The sequence below is a fragment of the Cibotium barometz genome, chromosome 10 (genome assembly GCF_041138505.1).
Source record: "Cibotium barometz isolate CiBa-2024 chromosome 10, ASM4113850v1, whole genome shotgun sequence".
Taxonomy (NCBI): Eukaryota; Viridiplantae; Streptophyta; class Polypodiopsida; order Cyatheales; family Cibotiaceae; genus Cibotium; species Cibotium barometz.
In genome coordinates, this window is record NC_141055.1 from 8,976,812 (window position 1) to 8,991,690 (window position 14,879).

Here is a 14,879-nt window from a genome sequence, read left to right on the forward strand (position 1 = left end):
AAAGTTCAAAGCTTCAACCTTGATTGCTACCAAAGAGTAAGTAAAGGGTAATTACTAAAACAGCTCAGGCACTAACACCTGGCACACCCGGTGGGCAATGTTTACAAAACATTGTGAGGATCCCTGATCCCTTGATCATAAATAATATCAAAATGGTCTTCAGCTTCAGCCTGCTACTCCTTTGCATCTGCAACTTCAACATCCGTAAACCTGTCAAACTCCACCAATGTCTACATCCACCACTCCTGCAACTATCTCCAGTGTTCCTGCTTTAGTCTCCTTATCCAACCCAATCACTTCACATGCATAAATATTCACTGTCTCATCCACATCATTAATATTACCCTCTTCTCGATGGTCGATTATTTCTCTCAAAAGTGGTTTAAGGCAAAATCCATTGACTGGCTTAGAAATGATTTGACCTGCCACATCAGCTAAAATAAAAGTATTGGGTCCCACACACTGAACTATCTGGAATGGCCCCACATACCTCAACTTCAGTTTACCAGGTTTAGGCCCAAGTTTATTGTTGTAAACCATGACCCAATCTCCTGCAACAAAAATTTTAAACTTAATATTCCTGTTAATCCAGGCCTGTCTTCTCTGCTGAATCACCTCTACAATATATATACTTTGAATCCTATCTTCTTCCAACTTTAGTAAAGCTTCCTTCCTAAAATTGACTGATTGTTCAGGAGACAGTCTCTGCTGAACTGCAACCCTGAGACTTGGTACAAGAAACTCCATAGGCACTACTGCTTCCAACCCATACACCAACTTGAATGGTGTCATACTAGTAGTCACTTTAAATGCTGTGCTGAAAGCCCAGAGTGCTGAGTCCAACTTCTCATCCCAATCTCTCCTGTTCTGGTTCACCAACTTTCTGATTATCCTAATCAAAATCTTGTTGGTACTCTCTGCTTGTCCATTAGCTTGAGGATAGTAAACAGTTGATTTTTTATGCAGCATCATGTGCAACTCTGTTAGTTTACTGATCACTTTATTAATGAAATACCCTCCTTGATCAGAAACTAACTCAATTGGACATCCAAATCTGGTCATAATATTCTTATACAAAAATTTAGCCACACTCCTTGCTTTGTTATCCCTCAAAGCCACAGCTTCTACCCACTTTGTACAGTAATCAGTCGCAACCAAAATATACCTATTCTGTGTGAACCTAGAAGGTGCCTTGATGGGACCTACAAAACTAATCCCCACTTTTGAAATGGTTCCAAAGGCAAGATAGGCTGTAGAGGCATTCTGTCCACATTCAATGGTCTACCCTCCCTTTGGCATAGCAAACACTTCTTAGTAAATTATTGAGCATCCTTTATCACAGTAGGCCACCAAAGCCCTGCCTGAAAAATTTTCCTTGCAGTTACTTCCCCTGAAAAATGTCCTCCATAATTACCTGCATGAGCTTCAGCCAATACTGCTTTTTGTTCAAACTCAAGAACACATCTCCTGATACGACTTGATCAATCCCTCTTTTATACAGTACTCTTGCAATGACTGTAAATGGTTTACTTCTTAATGCTAATATTTTCCTCTGATCCTTATTCATTTGTGCAGGCAACACTCCTTCAGTTAAAAATTGAAGCATATCCTCATACCAGTCCCCTGATTGGTCAGTCACCTGAACTAGAAATAACTCTTCATCAGGCAACTCATCAGGTACCCCTGAAGAATCACCTTCTCCTCTTTCCAATCTACTTGGATAATCAGCCAATACATGAAGTCTTCCTAGAGTATGTATCACCACATAATCAAACTCTTGCTGCAGAAGCAGTACCCACCTGGCCAACCTCCTTGAAAGGTGGGGTTTATTGACCAAAATAATCAATGCCTGATGATCCACATGAAAAATTAACCTATTTGCCAATAGGTAATGCCTGAACTTTTGAAGTGCATAAATCATCCCCAAGCACTCCCTTTCAGTAACTATGTAATTTTTCTCTGCAGGTGTCAGGACCCTGCTTGCATAGTAAATTGGCCTGAACCAGCCCCTGATTGTTTCTTGCATTAAAGCTGCACCCACTGCTACACTAGATGCATCAACAAAAATGTGAAATGGCAACTTGCAATCTGGAACAATCAAAACTGGTGCTACAGTCATCTTCTTCAGAACCCTAAATGCTTTATCTTGCTCTTCTCCCCATTCAAATACAACACCCTTCTTTGTAAGCTTTGTTAATGATGTACATACATGAGCCAAATACCTCAAAAATCTGTTATGAAACTTCACTTGACCCAAAAATCTGCTCAACTGTTTAATTGTTCTCGGTGCTAGTGCCTTACAGCAGATAGCCTCCACCTTTTTTGGATCAATAGACACACCTTGTTCAGAAATGACATGTCCTAAAAGAACTCCTCTTTTTACTGCAAATGCACATTTGGCTGGATTTAATGATAGGCCAAACTCCCTGCATTTTTGAAAACACAACCTCAAGTGTTCAAGATGCTCCTGCTTTTTTCCAAAAACACTGAAATTACTTGTACTATCTGTTGGCAAGATAGGGCATTCCTAAAATTCAAATAAAAACATTCCAAAGCCCTTTACCAACCAATATATGATGCATCATATAGGAACACAATGGGTAGTTGGTCTCATCAAGCTTATCCTCAATAAAAGTCATCCCAAATACATCATTATATGTCATTTTAGCCTATAAATAATAAATGTCTGACAAAAAATGCAAATATCCTAATAACATACAAGTACTCTCAATTCCCATTCTATAAATGAAATCGAGATGGCTAGTAAGACATCACTCATGAAGAAACATGCAAAGTGTACAAAAAATGTGAAAGAGTGTAGAAATGTTACTGGGGTAAGAATGTAAAGTTGATGATAATGGTGATGTCATTGATAAAGCTATTGATAATGAGATTAAATATGTGATGTCAATTATGGGGATTGTAAGATTCCTCCCTAGCCTCTCAAGATGACCAACATCTTTCCGTGTAATTAAATTCCTCTTCAGAAATATAAAAGATCTTGTTTCTAACCGTTTTAACTTAGAGAGAGAAAATATTCTAGAGAGAGAATATTTAGATTTTGACTATTTTTAGATAGAAAAATTTCTCATATTATTAAAATGAATTCCCCTGAAACAGAAATTCAAAAAGAACTTTCCAATGTGCAATTGGAATTTATTGGAAATGGGTATAAAGGACCTTAGCCTAAGGGTTTAGATTTTCAGAAAATTTTGGATTATGGTCCAATTAAGGTTCCTATGGGCCAATAGCATCAATCCATGTGTAGGGAGGAGATAAATCCAATTTTGTTAAAAGAAGATACCCAAAAATGAGTAAATGCTAACATAAGGTGAAGAGTTGAATATGTACAAGGTTTATTAATAAGAAACTATGAGTAATTTTAATAATGTGAGATATTTTGGGTATAATGATTTCATTTTGACACATATGTAAGGAAGGGGAGTCGCTTCAATACTCACATAAGATGAAGAGTTGACTATGTACAAAGTTTATTAGTAAAAAACTAGGAGCAATATTAAAAATATGAGATATTTTGGGTATCCAAAAATGAGTAAATGCTCACATAAGATGAAGAGTTGAAAATGTACAAGGTTTATTAGTAAAAAACTATGAGCAATATTAAAAATATGAGATATTTTGGGTTTCCAAAAATGAGTAAATGCTCACACAAGATGAAGAGTTGAAAATGTACAAGGTTTATTAGTAAAAAACTATGAGCAATATTAAAAATATGAGATATTTTGGGTATAATGATTCCATTTTGACACATATGTAAGGAAGGGGAGTTCTTTAAAGGAGGTGCATATTTCACATGCTTGAATGAGTTTTAAGCTCAAAAATAATGTGATACTTTTATCTCTCCTCTCTCTTGAACCAAACCAAATCAAAATGGAACCAAACCGAATCAAAAAGTAACCAAACTATGTCCAAATCTAGTCCAAATTCAACCAAACTGAATTTAGAAAATTCTAGAATTCTGTTTGCTTTGGTTAGAGCTTCCCCCTCCTACAAATAGAACATGAGTCCTTTGAAAAAAGATATACAAGAATTTTACTATACTAGAGTTATGCTAAAATAATGCTAATTTCTACTATTTTCTAAAATTCTCTCCAAATTGAAGAAATTGGAGCTTCCCTCTTTCTTCAATCCCCATTGGTGGCTCCATCAACATACTTAACCAATTGATTGGTTGGGGGCCTCTACCGTGAACAAAGAATCAAGCAAATTGTAAGGTAAATGGTGAATTTTGATCTTTTCTATAATTTCTCAATGCTTCTCTCTTCTCAACCCCTCTCAAGCTTGAGAAGCTTAATTGGAATGGTTTTTGAATGCTATTGAAGTTAATTGATGAATGGTAGTGAAGAGTTACATAATTTGATGAATACTATTTAAGTTAATTGATTAATGATAGTTAAGAACTACATACATTTCCATTTATGCTTAATTCAAATGGTTTTTATGTAAATTCTCTCTCTCTCATGACCCATTCTCAATCCAAATGAATCTTTTCATAAAGCTTTTCCTTAATCCAAGATTAATCTATGCTTGAGGCCAAATTAATGGCTTTTTTCTATGCTTTTAGTTTATGTATATTGATGATTCAATCCATTATGGATTAATGATCCAATTAGGGATCATTCTAATTATTTCGTTAATGTTAAGCTTTATCCCTTAGAAAAATTGAGATTTATCAGTCATAGCAGCAGCGGAGCTATGGCAAAATTTTTATAAAAATTACGCATAAAATAATTTCATTCAAAGCATGAAAAGAGGACTTCCTACCATATTCTAGGAATTATCATCCTAGATTAATTAAAAGATGTTCATTGTAATCCTAGAGAAATTGATTTTTATATTATCATAATTAGATTTCATGCATAGAGGTATGTATAAAAGATTATTATCTTAATATAAACGTGTTACTTTTATCATATTTGAATTTCATGCATAGAGGTATGCATAAAAGATTATTAATTTATTATAAAAGTGTTACTTTTATCATATTTGAATTTCATGCATAGAGGTATGCATAAAAGATGATTGTTTTATTATAAAAGTGTTACTTTTATCATATTTGAATTTCATGCATAGAGGTATGCATAAAAGTTGATTGTTTTATTATAAAAGTGTTACTTTTATCATATTTGAGTTTCATGCATAGAGGTATGCATAAAAGTTGATTATTTTATTATAAAAGTGTTACTTTTATTATAATTGAATTTCATGCATAGAGGTATGCATAAAAGTTGATTATTTTATTGTAAAAGTGTTACTTTTATCATATTGGATTTCATGCATAGAGGTATGCATGAAAGATATTCTTATACTAAAAGTGTGATTTTTCATCATAAATGGATTTTATGCATAACTTAGATGCATAAGAGAAATTCTTTTATTCTAAAAGTGTAATTCCTACCAAATTGAATTTATGCATAAGAAGATGCATAAAGATTGATTTTTAATTCAAAAGTGTCATTCTCATCTAAATTGAATTTATGCATAGGAAAATGCATAAAAGATTGAAATTTAATTCAAAAGTGTCATTTTCATTTAAAATGAATTTATGCATAGGAAGATGCATAAAAGATTGATTTTTACTTGGAAAGTATTAATCTCCTTAAATAGAATTTATGCATAAATAAATGTGTAAAGAAATCTTATATCAAATATAAGAATTCTCTTGTATTCTATAAATAGATATGAGATGTGATAGGATGTGATAAGAGGTGTATAAGATGTGATAAGAGGTGATAAGATGCTTATGAAATAAGTTAGGAGGTGATAAGATGAATTAAGATGTGATAAGATGTGTATGGGATGAGGTAAGAAGTGTATGTGATAGGATAAGATGTATATGGGTTGTGATAGGGCGAGAAAGGATGTGATGTAAAAGATTAGATGTGAAGGCATATGGGGTTATATGAATGGGAATGTGGAAATGGATGTATGTATGTGGATGTGTGGATATGGAGATGGGAGTGTGGATGTATGAATGTGAAAATGGATGTATGCATGAAGATGTATATGCATAGATGTGAATGTGGATGTAGATGTGGCTGTATAGATGTGAATGTGGAATGTGGATGTGGATGTATGTATGTATGTGGATGTAGATGTGGATGTATAGATGTGAATGGGAATGTGGATGTGGATGTATGTGAATGTGGATGTATGTATGTATGTGGATGTGGATGTATGAATGAGGACGTGATAGTGGATGTATGCATGTCGATGTGGATGTATGGATGTGGATATGGGATGTGGATGTATGGATGTGGATATGGATGTGTATGTATGAATGTGGATATGGGATGTGGATGTATAAATGAGGATGTGAAAATGGAGGTAAGCATGTAGATGTGGATGTATGGATGTGAATGTGGATGTGGATGTGGATGTATGGATGTGGATATGGATGTGAATATATGATATGTGATGTGAAGGAATCTGAAGTGAAGAGATGGAAAATGATGTGATTGGATGAGTACACATATAAATGGAATGTGGAATAAGTAATGTGGATTAATGAGGGATAATGTGTAAAAATGAGAGTTAATATAGAAATTGTATTTGTAAACTGTTTGTAAATGCTGTTTGTAAATGGCTGTTTTATGTCAAGAATTGCTGGGAAAGCATTTTGACCGTCTTGTGATTAAGGTCGTGGAGACCTAACTGATAAAGTTGCAACTGCTGACGGAGAGTCAATGGAGGACGTCTCGCGTAGCAAGGTCGGCCGAGGTCTTGACCAGCCTCGGTTCGATTAAAATGGTGAGCTTCCGGTACGGTGGATGAGGGACCAAGGAAGCGGCCTATGAGTGAAGTGCTAGGTCACCTGTGAAGGATCCTAGAGGGTGCTGACCATATGGTGCTCGGGCTCTGGGTCGCCCAGGATACCCACACGTGCATCGAGAAAGATATTGGAACAAGGAGTAAGAGTTGTTTTGTGAAACCGGGCATGGATCTGGTTGATTGACCTTGCTGGTCTTCAGTTGGTTGATCTTGCTGATCTTCAACGAGAGTCCATCTTGATTTTTATAAGTGATTATATTGCCAAGTATTATGGGCTAGGAACTATTGAAAAGGCCCCTGTGTGGACAGGTGGTGAGCGTTCTAGTTGCCAATGATGCCATAGATACTCTGATGAAGGAATGATGGGAAATTATGAATCAACCGGATAAATTGGAAGATTGTGATCAGTGGTACTATGGTTTCATTAAAGGATTGTTTTAAAGTTAGTTGATGCTAAGAAAAAGGCAATTTCATATTGGGTGTGTAAGTGGTGTGGCTAGTTTTATGTTTGCATGAACTTCCGGCTAGGGGGCCTTGGAACTCTTTTCCTTGGTACCCGGGACAAAACCTAACCAAATTCCAAATTGGATCCCATCACTACAGTGGTTGGGCGGTTGGCTAACCCATGGGATCGGATGGGGTTAGGCTGGACTGAAGGATCCGTAAATCGAGACTCAATTTCTGTTACTACGATAGATAAAGTAAATCCCGGATAGTAATTGTTCTATGGATAGAAATCAACGGCTGTGCCTCTTGATGGGGAAAAAAGCGTTGATCCCAATGATCCAAGTGCAAGTTTCTTCCTTGATCTGACCGACTATCTTTATAGGTGCACTCGGATCAGTTTGATCACTAATGGTCTTGACTACGTTAGAGTAAAAAGTTATCCTAGAGGAATCACCCGTGCTTTCCGGATAAGGGAAGTTTTTTCGGGTTCGGGTTGGAAAAACCGACGGATTAGTCTTTTGTCCGGATATCCGTGGACGAGGCCCCGAGTGTGGGACCCTGCCTCGCGCATGAAGTGCTACTTCCGCTGCTAGTACCCCAAATCCGTTGCGCGGTGGGAACAGGGATCTCACAGGGATGGAGAAGTGGCGATGATGACCCTATCTACACACCAAATTTATGCTACTCTGTAGTGCAAAAAATCTAACATTGAACAACAAAGACTCCTCAAGACACTCACTCCCTTGATATGTTTCTAAAAACTAGTATGTGAATAGCCTTTGAAATGCATATGAAATGGCCCTAAATCTTTAAAATTTTTATTAACTTCATTGACAACACAATGTAGGGTATACCTTCTCCACCTAAGAGGATAGATCAATCTGAGACAATCAAAACACAATAACATGAGGAGGTGGCTCAAGGAGGTGATGACGAGAGAAAATGATAGAAGTGAGAGCGAAGAGAACATCCTTTGGCACTAATTGTAAGAGTGGAGATAAGTTAGCAACACACACACAAATTCATTAAGTAAACATAGATAGAGAGAAGCACAAAACTTAAAGTAGATTGATGACAATGAGTGAATTACAAGTGAAGTGACATGATAAGGTCACTTACTCACTCACTCATAGAAGTTTATACACATGCAGGGGGGAAAAAACCTGCTAAGAAGAAAAGTTCCCCGGCCTATTATTAACCTACATCCACACATCACTACCATATAAATGGCTACATATACACCATATTTTGTGCTTTCGAGGATGGTAGTACACAAACCCCATCCCTTCACTCCCTAGATAGAACAAGGTTAACAGTGAGTGGTACTAGATTATTTCCTTAGTAATTTCACTCCGAGGCTAGTATGAGGTTACTAGTAGTTTAATGGAACTAGATTTCATTAGTCGTGAACTCTTGGTGGAAATCTAAACACCACTGGTGATATTCCAAATCTCGTAAGAGTAGATAAAAGCCCTTAATACTGAAGAAGAGGAGGAAAGGACATGTAAAGAGGTTGGGATCCCTTTATACATATGTAAACATATCACCTTATTGCACACATGAGGTGTTGTTTAATGAGGAACTTACATACCAAGTACATGTAAACATATCACCACGAGTTGTTGTTTAATTGAGGAACTTACATACGGAAAGAGGTTGGGATCCCTTTATATATATGTAAACATAACACCTTAGTGCATATAGGAGTTGTTGTTTAATGAGGAACTTACATACCAAATAGATGTAAGTGGGGATTAAATGACACAGCACCTTGATATACACATATGAGTTTCTTTAAATGAGGAACTTACATGTCAGAGGAGATTAAATGAATAGTTATTTAATAATAGAATTACTTTTTATGAGCCTACAAAGAGGAGTTGTAAATTAAAATGTTAAAGTTAAAAAATAAGAGTATTTTTTAAACATGCTTTCATGCACGCATTACAAAACAAAGGGGGGTAAAATATTTTTATTACAAAATATTACAAAAAGGTAATAAAGAGTTGTGTGAAATATTATAAAAGGGAATAAAATATTGTATTATGAAAGGGGATAAAAAGTTGTGTTAAGAAGTAATTAAATTATAAATATGAGTGTATTTTATACATTCTTGCACGCACGTGATATATGGATCTCAGTACGTCCTTACACGCACATGATATATGGGTTTTGTTAGAGCGAGACCCTGCAAGCTTTAGCTTCTAGTTTTATTAATACTATTGATATTTTAATTTGAATAGTTGGGTTTTGTAGAGTGACCCCCCAAAATTCAGCCTCAAGTTTTATAAAGATTAATTATTACTATTGAGATAGTAATTAACTCCAAAAGAGAAAATAATTTTCTTAATCTTTTATTAGACAACTAGGAATAAGATTTTATTTCTATTCACAAGCGAGAGCTATGATTCCATATAAGAGGATATGAAATGTGTGGTATATGCAAATAACAATAAAAAATAAAAAAAATTATATCTAAAAACTAAATTTAAAATGGAGAGTAATTTATATATTTTTAATGTGATACAATAGATAATTATACATTTTAGGCTTACATTCTCTTCTATAAAAGGAGATTGAATGGGTAATCTGGAAATAATCATGTGCTATACTAGTAGAGGTTACAATGTAAATTTCCCAATGACATAGAAAACTCATGTGTGGATGTAGCTAAAAAGTCTTCGCAGACACTATTTGTGATCACCATGTGGTAGGTATGCCAACTACTTTGTATCCATTTATTAAAAATGTTACAGCTTTTGAGTTTGCTCAAAGCTATTAAAGTTCTTGTTTGTGCTTTATAGCCTCAAAACAAGGTGTCCTAGAGTAGATTCCATCAACTCTATTATCTCTAGAAACAGTTCATACACAAGGAGATTTAAAGTCTAATCTAGAACTATTAGCGTGCTATACTAATAGAGAGGCTATGATGTGACATGGAGAATTCATGCATGAATGTAGCTAAAGTGTTGTTATTATATAAATAGTCTATGTATACACTCTTTCTGATCACCATGTGGTAGGTGCCAACTATTTTGCATTCATTAATAAAAAATGTTACAGCTTTTGACTCCACTCAAATCTATTAGAGTGCTTGTTTGTGATTGTAACAAAGTGTGGTCTCTAATACCCCAATAAAAAGAGGTAAAAAATACACTTTATCACTTTTGGATGAGACCTTCTACCTAAAGCTTGTTGGGTGTTTTATGTAGTACTAGACCATTCATTATTCAATAGTACTATATGAAATATTAATCGATAGTAGTTGTTTTATGTAGTACTAGACTAAACATTAGTTTTATCTTCGTACATAAGTACTAGACCAAACATTAGCTAATAGTTTGTGTTTCATCACTTTACATACTACTAGACCAAACATTAGCTAATAGTTTGTGTTTCATCACTTTACATACTACTAGACCAAACATTAGCTAAACATTGTTGTTTTGTGTGGAAGCTAGTAGAAGTGTCTCGGAGCACAATCTCACATCTATACTAAGCTCACATTTTCACTATGGGGTTACTAAATAGCTTACAAGGAAACTATAATCAATATGCTACTAGAAACAAGGAATGAGGAAGAGATGTAAGTATTGAAATATACAAAAGAGATGTTTACCAAATAGCTTACCAAGAAACTGTAAACAATACCTAGCTAGAAAGAAGGAATGAGGAAGGATTTAAGTATTAGAATATATACAAGGTACTTAGAAGTATATATGATGAGGGTCAAATCCTCACCAACTTTGTGACTTGCATTGGTAGGCAATCATGCTGTGTAATTTCTCTCTTGATTAATGATACATTTTTTGGATAAGTAAGATGTACCTTATGACCCACTCTGATTAATTAATGATGAGTTTTCATGGGAAGTACATACAAAAAGTAACTTGAACAACAATATTTATTTTTTGCAAAATGAAAGAAAAAAACCTCTTTCAAGATTTCATAGTATGTATAATGGGTGTGAATCAAAAGACAATGCTTATCACAATCCCATGCTCATATTTTACATTGATCATGTTCTAATACCCTTCATAAGAAGAAGCCATGTTTGAGTACAATAGATTCCAAATCCTTTTGTTGACACCGAAAGTAAACTTTTGATACTACATACTATATTAGAGCTTTTTTCAATCTTGCTTCTATAGTATGTGGGGATACTTGCATGTGTGCATGTGTGTTTATATGTGTAAGCATTTGTTGAGAAAAGTGGTGAAAAAGCATAGCACTAGGAGATTTCCACAAAATGGATAGACATGAGATCCTCCACCATCTTAAGGTTTTGGGGTCTAGATGGCTAGACCAATTTGTGGAGACCTCCAATTAAGCGTGCATTGGCATAAACACAATTGGTATGGGTGACCTCTCAGGACTTGGCCCCCCACCCAATTTTTGGCATGGTACTAGCAAAGCCATGGATCAAAGTGTAGGCCCTGAGCCACAAGAGAAACCAAGTTGAGCTTTTGAGCCAAGAAAACATGGACACGTTAAACCTTTGAGCTAAGAAAAAGTGGACAAGTTGGCACCGAGGGAGGGTGTTGAGAAAAGTGGTGCCAAAGAATAGCATTAAGAGATTTCCACAAAATGGATAGAGTGGGGAGGTCCTCATCACCTTAAGGATTTGGGTCTAGATGGCTAGACCAATTTTGTGGAAACCTCTAGTTAGCATGCATTGGTGAAGTAAACACAACTAGGATGGGTGGCCTCACCTCGACTTAGCCTCTCGCCTTATTTTCAGCAATATTTACATGCCCTCATGATTGTGTATGCATATAAACATGTATATGCATGTGTACATAATATATGACAAATGAATGTACACATGTATATACATGTCTACATTTGTCCGTATATGTGTCAGTGCATGTGAGAGAATAATGCAAAGAAGCTTTTTTTTAAGTATTACTTTTTTTAAATGCCACATCACCAGGATATCAATAAAATAATGCTTAATTATTTTATATACTTCGTAAAAAACTAGTAGCTTTGTGAAATATCAAAATATCAACATGTTTCACAAAAACTAAGTTAACATACGTTAGAAAGGTGTTAAGAAACTAGTGCCTTTATGAAACATCAAAATCTCAACATATAATCAAAAGACACAAAGTAAGTCAACATATGTTGTAAAGATTTGACTTTCTTCGAGTATTACTTTTTTTGTAATCCACATTACCTAGATCATGAAAAAAATGATATTTATTTCCTCATATACTATGTAAAAAGCAATAACTTTATGAAACATCAAAGTATAACATATTATCAAAAGATGAAGTAGGTCAACATACATTGAAAAGATGTTGCGAAAGGTACCTCCTTGCATAGCTCTTGAGCTTAAATTTCAAACATCTCCATCTAATTGTTGTAAAACATCAGAGGATTTACAATAACTTTAGCACAACAATAGCCTTATAATATAGTTTTTTTAAATAATAAAGTAGATTAGCAAGAGGATTAGAGCAAGACTCAATTGCACAATGGGAGAATATATTGTATTATGAGAGAAATTCACTTATATACATGGCCATAAGTATTCACACTTACTTAAACTGTTGGCTGGCCAGGCACTTTAGGCTTATAACAGGCCTAATGCTATTACAATGAATACTCTCATAATATATCCATGAAGTACATCAGTTGGGACGTCATCCCAACTTACTACCACACACTCTTGAAGCGGGAATCGCCTTAAGTATTCCATCGGACCATTATAGGTGCCCGTCCAAATTGTAGATTTGGACACCATTGCTTCATTTCTTAAATGTATAACCCTTTGGTGTATCTATCTTGACTCCTTGATGTAAGATAATGGTGGTAGTTCTTGTTAACCCTAGGAATGGGTTAACATTCCCCCCTTCCTGATGGCGATCGCATCCTTGTGATCGCGTTGAAGACCTTTGTGTGGGAAGAATTGACATGCTTGTAGATTGCTCGGGTGTTGATTGACATTCAATGGTCTTTTGTTCCTTCGGAAGGAATAAGAAAAGCTAGTTAGTGAATGAAAAGGTTAGTAGTTTATTGGGAATTTCTAATGACTGGGGGGTGGAGTTTATTGCGAATTATTGTATTTTTATTTTTGTGTGAGCATTTTTTGGGGGTTTTTTACTCACTTTGTTTTTGAAAATCATAAGCAAGGTTAAAAGTGATTTGTGTTAGTGGGGAAACTAAGAGATGATAATAATGGGAGAGAAGAGAGGGAAGGATCCGGAGGAACGTAGACATAATCATCAGAACAAGATGGTGATTCTCAGTTCCTCATTTGATTCATTATTGAAGTGACATTCATCATTTGAAGAAACTGGCCTTCGATAATGTCCCTTTGTAAGGCAGGATCCTTGTCAAATGTTGTTTAGTAGGCATTACAACATTTTGGAGGTCATTCGTAGGGCCTTGAAAGAAAATGGTCGATTCTTATTTTCTCTCTCTAGAAAAAATCTTGAAATATTAAAATAAAGAGAATGTAAAAGTCATAAAAGTGTAGTCTTTGAGCCAGAGAGGTAAATTTTCTCTCAGCAAGATGGCCGTCTTAAAGTTTGTTTGGAACCTTCTCATCAGAACAAGATGGTGATTCTCAATTCCTCATTTGATTCATTATTGAAGTGACATTCATCATTTGAAGAAACTGGCCTTCGATAATGTCCCTTTGTGTGGCAGGATCCTTATCAAATGTTGTTTAGTAGGCATTAGGACATTTTGGAGGTCATTCGTAGGGCCTTGAAAGAAAATGGTCGATTCTTATTTTCTCTCTCTAGAAAAAATCTTGAAATATTAAAATAAAGAGAATGTAAAAGTCATAAAAGTGTAGTCTTTGAGCCAGAGGTAAATTTTCTCCCAGGCGGTCGTCTTAAAGTTTGTTGGAACCTTCTTTGAAATGATACATTTGAAACTACAAGAATAAAGTTAGTTCAGGAGGATATTATTGCAGGGAAGACAATTTGGAGGGAATTAGAACCTTCATCTCCAATTTCCAAAGAAAAATATAAGCCTTCTCTCACCATAGCCAGTCATATTCTTTCACTCTGCATCATATAGTATACTTACTCATTCCTAGAATGCTCCAATGAAGAACAACCATGTACACACTCATTCTATTGAAGAGTCTAATCATGAAAGCATTAAGAGAAAGTACCATCTGCACATTGATCTAGATAGTGCATATGCGCCCATTCAAAAACGTAGAAGTGGACAACTATTTCTCTCATCAGATGTTAACGATCATATGAGGTTGTTGGGGAAGCAACACATAGACCTTTAGTGTAATGGCTCCATCTATCCTATTGACCCCCCGTACTGCTTCACATCCTCCCTTTTAAAATCCCACAACTCTCTTACGTTTTGCAGGTGATGGCGCCACAGGCTTACTAGGATATTGCAAGTCAATTTCTTACATGCAAGAAAGAGAAAGGCATTATTCACAACACTTAGCAAATGAGCTTCTTGGCTTGTTTGGTGAATGCAAGACACATAAAGTTAGATTGGAAGAACAAGAATGTCAAATCAATAAACTAAGAAGTGACCTCTGCAAATATAGAGAAAAACACACAATCATTGGGGATGGTGCATATGGAAAAAAAAGCTCAAAAATGTCGATAACTTGAGGCTTGGTTCTGGAGGCCTGAAGAAGAGAATCCAAGCCA